This window comes from Triticum urartu, chromosome 5, assembly GCF_003073215.2.
Source record: "Triticum urartu cultivar G1812 chromosome 5, Tu2.1, whole genome shotgun sequence".
NCBI classification, from domain to species: Eukaryota; Viridiplantae; Streptophyta; class Magnoliopsida; order Poales; family Poaceae; genus Triticum; species Triticum urartu.
This window is the reverse complement of record NC_053026.1, coordinates 482,345,672-482,353,338: the sequence shown is the minus strand read 5'-3', so window position 1 is coordinate 482,353,338 and position 7,667 is coordinate 482,345,672. Positions and strand designations below refer to the sequence as shown.

The 7,667-nt window shown below is 45.8% G+C and overlaps 1 non-coding gene across 1 annotated transcript; it reads right to left on the bottom strand.

Moving 5' to 3' along the window:
• Positions 1-3,514: 3,514 nt before the first annotated feature.
• Positions 3,515-3,586, bottom strand: TRNAP-UGG. The gene has a single exon. It is a non-coding gene; the product is annotated as a tRNA-Pro (tRNA).
• Positions 3,587-7,667: the final 4,081 nt, after the last annotated feature.

The window sequence follows — 7,667 nt, the reverse complement described above, 5'->3', positions numbered from 1 at the left end:
CTTGTTTTTAATCCTTTTCTATTGTTCTTGTGCATTGTTTTTTTAAATCACATGTCATAAAGATAAGCAAGGAATATCTATGATAGATGAATAAATAATGACGAACATAGAAATGGACAAGATGTCGTTGCCTTCAACATTTGACTGCCATTGATTTAATGTTTAAACATCTCCATTTGGCATCTAACATTCAAATTCAGATCATCTTGCTTCCCGAAGCACATGTCCATTTGACATCTAGGCATCAAAATAAACGGGGCAGCGACGACGAACTTTCTAAGGGGCCGAGGGGTTGTTCTGTTGCGTCCCTGCAAGAATTAGAATATGAGGGAGGTAGAGGAAACCTAGGAGAAGAGCAGAGAGGAGAAGGGAGATGCTAGGAACCCCGATGGCGTCGAATTTGTCCGGCGGAGGAGCTTCTGCAGCGGCGGACTCCGGCGAGATCGGGATGATGCCCTAGGCCGAGGCGTCGGGGGCGCACCGCTGCGGGCCGGCAAGGTTAGTAAAATTCAGAATGATGCAACATAAATGTAATTTCCATGAACATGCTTAGAGAAAGATTATCATGATATATACATCTGTCTGCTCTAAAAACCTGAAATCAAATGTGTCATGGCACAGAAATGTCATAGTATGCTCCCAAAAATATTTTTCTTTTATACATGGACACAGAGCAAGCTCTAATCAGAAATAACAAAACAAATGTCATCTGACAAAATATAACTATAATATATCATGACAAACTGTATCAAAACAAAAGCATCACAGAGTACATATTTATTATCCTAACCACGAGACATTAATAATTAGAAGGACCAAGAAAAGGGCAATTTTCACCTTTGCACATATGTCAAGTGTGTAGTGGAGACTGCTGGGTGTTGCTGTCTCCAGAACCACACATTTCTGAAGTCTGAACAAATTATTCTGCATTTCTCCATACCATGAGATATTATATTTAGTGGTATGTTAGTCACTATGTAGCAAGTATCAGACAGTCTTGCCTAATTCGAAGTAACAGTAAGCAACTCCATACCTATTCGTTAATGTAGAGATGAACAATTGTTCAAGCAGACACCATAGAATTCTTGCTTTAATTCATATCGCCTCCTGTAATAAAAATGAACTACAGATCAAAAAAATAAGTAAAAGCTTGCTTGGCTGGAAGTTGCATGAAGATGAGGTGATTCCACATTATTCTTAGAGATTCATGCATACCATACGTGACCACAAACTGGGACGGCATGTCTTTCAAATACCATGTCACAGGAGGCGTGCACCTGAAGGAGTTCTCCGGCTGCTGGGAACACAACAGAGATGGAAGACAGGAAGTGGGCAGGCGCGGCCACAATAATCGGCCTTGGTGGCGGCCTGTCATCCTCGATGGTGGCGTTTCAAGCTCGGTGCTCGATGGTCGTCATCGGTGGCGATAGCCGGAGTCCTCAACGGAGGTGGTTCCGGCGCAGACCTCGACGGCAGCGCCCACCTCGACGCCATGCATGCCACCGACCCCATGCGTGGCCCAGATCTGATCTGACCGCCACGGCCCCGCGTGCAAACCAGGCCTCACCCGCGCACACGGATCCGGCCGTTGCCTTCCTGTTGTGCGCACCCTCCCGGCAGACGTTGCATCATAGTACAGAGGCGTAGGCCGCCGCTTGCCCTGGCCCTCTCCCCGCCGGTGGCCGTGCCGGCGACCAGAGAGCACAACTGCGCCTCCCCTTGTCGTCTCCCCCGCTGGTGGCTGTTCTCCTTCACGACTCCGACTTCCAGCGGACGGCGCTCCAACGAAGAGTGCGCCGATGAGGAGGTCGTGTGGGCGGCGGTGAGGGCGAGCGGTGAAAAAGGAAAGGATCGTGGGGAGAGGCGAACCGGTTAGCGACGGGCGTGCGGGCAGGGGTTAGACAGGGGGATTTCGTTAACGGTGATTTTAAATCGTTAGATCTCAGATTAAAGCAATGGCATGGTGGGTAATTAAAGCGTAAAACGCGTTTAGCATGCTGGAGGGATGTAGACCATCAGATTGCAGGTTTCGATGGATAGGATGATCTGGTTCTCCGCCCTCTCTTTCTTTTATAGTGGTAGTAGATAAAGTGGACTTACTTATGTTTATATTACAAATTACTTGTGGTTATAACTTTAAAAAGCAAAAGTTATATGTTAATAATATTGAAATTGTTTGTGAAAGTCACGTCCTCCTAAATCAAATACGAAAAGATAGAGTAAGATGAGTTTATTTACCCGCGCCCATGTCGAAGCCGTGGCTCTTGAGCTCACGGTACTCCTGGCAAAGGACGCAACAGTCGACTGTGCAGGGCTTCTCCGTGTGCCCATACTGCTCTCGCACCTTGCAGCGATAGCAGCAGGAGTAGAGGCAGCCCACCCCCGCCAGCCAGCAGATACGGAAAGTTGTGGTTGTGTAGCCGGAGAAGAACTTTTGGTCTATGGAGACATATGCATCTTATAGGGGAAAATAATTTAATAATTCAATAAAAAGTCAAAAAAATCTGAAAATATTTTTGAAATCAAACTTGATCTTACATTGTAGTTGTGAGAAAATTTTCACAAAAGGAAAATCCTCCTTTGACTTCTTTTCAAAAAAGACAAAATTTTGATCAAAATAGTGTGAATAGTGACCTATAATAGCAAATAAGTTTTGTCTTTTTCACTGTGAAGTCAACGTTGATTTCTATTTCGTGGAAATTTACATATTAGTGCAAAAGTAGGTCAAGTTTATTCTAAAAAAATTCTGAACTATTTTGACTTTCTGATTAATTATTAAAAAAATCCCATATAAGGTGTATATACAACCAGGAACCGAAGTGTATTTCCCTTGTGTGGCCACGTAGTTACACCTCTTAGCCAGACCATCCATTCTTGCATTAAAATTCATGTTTACAAACTTTTTTTGTATCCACATAAGTATTCATAAAAGCACTTTTGCTTAAATTTACATTGATGTGGTCGGTGCCTCGGTAAATATTTTGGGATGCTGGTTGTTAGCTACTCCCTCCGTCACAAATTAGTTGTCTCAGATGTGTCTAGATATAGATGTATCTAGAAATGTCTTATTGTTAGATACATATGTATCTAGACAAATACTTCCTTCGTTTCAAAATAGATGACCCAACTTTGTATTAAATACAAAGTTGGGTCATCTATTTTAGAACGGAGGAAATATAAGACAATTAATTTGGGACCGATGTAATACTAGCCAGGACTAGTAGCACGCTATCAGCTGTGATGTAAAAAAAACTCTCTATCAACTGGCCTATCATTAATTAGGTTAACATGATTATGTTTTTTTGCGAGGAAGCTTAACAGGACTTAGCTAGACCTAGTCATGAGCAGAGGGGTTTTAGAACTGAATGAGCATAACCGCGGGCAGTCGGGACTCGGGAAAGGGAGAAGCTGCCTCCCTGCATCTGATTTAGTTGTAGGAAGAAATTGCATCAGGGCACAGTCGTCTAACTGCAGAGAATCGATGACCAAACCAAAACAAAAAATAGGAGAAATGGGGGCGTTGCGAGAATCGAACTCGCGACCTCTCGCACCCAAAGCGAGAATCATACCACTAGACCAAACGCCCATGTTAATTTGCATGTAATTAATCGCCCACTTATTCTACCTACTACTACACTTGCTCCTGATTACGGGTAGTTTACAACTACTTGGACGATTTATATATTTCTCTCAAACGAAGTAGATCGACTTCTCGACCAGTCTTTCAGAACTCTCTCCCCGTCCAGTCCTTTAAATTCCACGGCGGCAGCGGCAATATCGCCCTCCTTTTTAGATTATATCGAGCATGTGCCGAAACATATCTTCACAATATTTATAATTTATTTATAACCTTTTTTTTGTATGCTGCTATATATTTATACCTACTTTTCTTAAGGGAACTTGATGCTGTTTTATTACCTAGGCGGCCTCCGCCGCAATAATGTCACGAATACCGAGTGGGGGAATAAAATACCAAGTCTTACATAACTTATTCATGTCACGAATACAGAGTAGGGGAGTAAAAAACCAAGTCTTACATAACTTATTCTGGCAGCCTTCCCTAGCTAGAATGTGCGCCGCGTGATTCGCATTGCGCCGAGCTCCCGTCCTAGTGGTGTGTCTTCGACGGATTTGTCCTTTGTGGATTTACTCGGATTTAATCATAGTTCATCTATGTTTATGTGTCTTTAGGGTTTTCTTAATCTACGCTTCTCTTCAACGGTGGCGGTTGCTATTTTGGTGCACTAGTCCTATGGGGTTTTAGCATGACGACTTTCCGATTGTCTACTATAACAAGTTTTTTCCTGGCTTCGGCGAAGGAGGGGCGGTGAAGGCAACGCGCATTCAGCTCACATCAGTGCTTTTAATCGTCGCTAGGTGGTCTACCGACCTGGTTGTAATTTTTATTATTTTCGATGTTTGTTGTAATGTTATGATTGAACATGAATACATCAAAAGTTTTCTTGTAAAATAATAATAATGATTGTCTTCTATTCATTCATTTTTTCTGACATGGAACACCATTCATTTCATTAGCTAGTGGTCGCGATCAAATCGTCGGCCACATCACCCATTACAACAGAGGGAAAACCAGTAAGCCAAACATGTTGACTGCTTGGTTCTAGCCTAACACCACGACCCGCAAGCAGGTTTGCTGGCACATTACACTCACGTGGTTCGGTGGTTGAAAGACAACCTTGAACTCTACAAAGCTCATACGGAGTAGAAACTTTATCTCCCGGAACAGGGTTCCCAACTTTGCTCGATCAGCAGTGGCGGAGACAGGGGGTGCTAGCCAGGGCCCGGGCCCATGCCAACACGCAAATATTTCCACTAGGACACTAAGTATTTCTACTAAAACAGTGTATTTTCTTTGTATTCCGTTGGTCTAGCCCTTCCCAAGCAAGTTTAGCAGCTTTTGGCCCTGTCCATTCAGATTTCCTGGCTCCGCCACTGTCGATCAACGTTAGACAATCCTGCCTTCTAATTGATCTTCGTGAGATGTGCGCTTGCATCATTGGTTGTGCATGGCCTCCACTAGCGGCTGGAGCAAGCATGAAGTCATGGACTGCTGGGGAATCACTGACTCGTCATCTTCAATCGATTTCTTTCTAGAGTTGAGAAAGAAGATGCGTAGACAACATAATTCTGTTGAGGTTTGCATTAGTTTGTGCTATTTGTTTGCAGAAAAATTGCACACGCTGTTCATTAGTTGGATGATGTTTGCATCTGGTATTTGTTGCAAGTTCTAGAAACCAATATATCATGCTTGGTGTTTTTCTTGTGTGTCCGTGTCCATCAGAACAGGCATGGTGGGATGGCGATGCTCCATGTGGTTAGTTTTTTCATTTATTTGTGGGTGTCTTTTCTGGTGTGTTTGCAACTCGGCGTGAAGTCTACATTTATGCATGTAGTTACTTTGATCCAAATATTGACAAAGGATGTGTCCGTGCCCGTGAGAGATTGTCTTGATATTGGGCGGGCGCCATGTCCTCTTGCATGGACCCAATTCATTGACATGTGTGCGCTTAAGATCTTGAGATTGACAATATTTAGATGTGTTGTGATCAGCTTATACGTGGTTCGTTGATGAGGATGGAAAGGAAAATAAGTGGCAACATGACTGGAGGTTTATTAGGTTAGGGGCATATGCCCCTCCCCCCTACGCATCGCCCGCGTCTGGCGACACGGGGAAACCCTCGCCGCCTCTAGGAGCTTCCTCCTGTCTCAGCCCCAGCCGCATCACCACGGCGAAGCCAGGCCGTGCCCCGGGATGGCGGCGGCGGGGCGATTTCGTTTTCCCCACCACCCCTTTCCTTACACCGGACCCCCGCATCGCCACCGCCTGCCCGCAACGCCGCCACCAGAGGGCCGACCGGTGTGGCCGCGCTGCGCCTGAAGATGGTTGCGGCGGGGCAGACTCCCCCACCCCACCACCTCGCATTGGAGTCCCCTTAAGGTACACCACATGACATGAACACGCAAAGCTCGTATCTTTTCATTGATAGATAGAAGGAGAATGAGTACAATAGAAGGTACACCACATGACATGAACGCGAGGAGGCATGCGCATGGTGCCCGGAGCAGAGAGAAGGGTGCTCAACTCGAACAGGGAGAAACACACGGCTAAACCCACCTAGCCTAAAACTAGAGGAGCAGACCGAATGAGCAGGACGTCGAACATCTTCAATTCCAACACCGGGGACTCCGCGAGCGAGCAAGATAGCGCCTTCAAGAAGGGGAACGACGTTGTGACGCAGCCGCCATCCGACCCGAAAAGCCGGACCTAGGTTTTTCCTGATGCTCGAAAAGGGGCTCGGAGAAAGGCCATGGCAACGCCTCTAGGAAGGGAAACGACATCGGTGGGTATCGCCGATGCCAGCATCGAGCATGGATTTCCCCTGGTCTGAGCAATCCCATAGCCACCAAATTAGGATATGAAGATGAGGGGGTCAACCTGTCGGTCGACCGCTACCTCAAAACGGGGTGCGGCTGCACCTGCCATCGACAAAAACGCGAGCTTTGCAACCGACATGACATATAGGTGGATGGGGTTGGAGAGGCGGCGGGGCAGACAATTGACACAGATGGTAGGGTGGCGACCGGCGCCGTCGGAAATCTGGAGCCGGAAGGGAATGCGACTCCATGTTGTTGGAGGCCTAGCCACCAGGACGTCGCGGAACCGAAGTTGCTGGAAGGGACGCAGTAACCGGTCAGCCGGGGCCGAAACCATGCCAGTGGGGACACCATCAGACCATGGACACTCGAGAACGCAAGTCCATGGATGCCGGGACCGGAGCCGTGCCGACAAAAGAACCACCGTGAAACTTCAGCCACTAGCCAAAGGATGTCGTGACCACACAAATGCAGGTCATTGTCACAGCTCAGAGGAGGCGCCGTCAGGGACAGAGGGTGGCCTGCATCGAGGCAGGACCGAACCCTGGCCTACCCGACCACCTCCCCCAAGTGCCTCGCCCGCCCCAATTAGCAGCAGCCACAATGAAATCTTTTGTAACGACCTTCTTCACGGTATCAATCACTGCTCCAAGAAATTCTCCAAAGCCTCCCATAAAGATGTTGCAATTAGACTAGAGCAACGATGTTGTCACTCTTTCATCCTCACGAACATTGTCAGTAATGGTTTTTGAAAGCGTCTTGAGTCGCCCATATAAAAAGATGAGAAGCCTTGATCGATGAACGTATTTGGGCCGGGGATGTTCCCCTAGAAGCACAGGTCGTCGAGTCACTATATTTTCATCATGTGGTCCATGAAAGATTTCAGCGGCTTAAGTGTGTGCAGGCGCTCACGCGCATACTTGTGGGCCGCGACCCATCAGTTTGATCGCTGGCTTGTTTCAAGAAAAATGAGAAAAAAAAACATGCATTGATCATTGACCATAAAAACCTTGTCCACGAAGAACGTTGATAGCTAAGACTGTTGACTTAATCGCGAACTAAAAAAATCAGGAATTTTGAGAAAAGTTCATGAGTTTGAAAAAAAATGTTCATGAAAATTTTAAAAAGTCATGCTTTTGAAGAAACTAAATGAATTTGACTAACTTTCATAGAATTCAAACAAATTTTTGCAAATTCTAAAAATCTTTGTGAATTTTAGAAAGTTCACGAATTTGAAAAATAGTTCATGAACTAAAAAAGTTCATGAATTC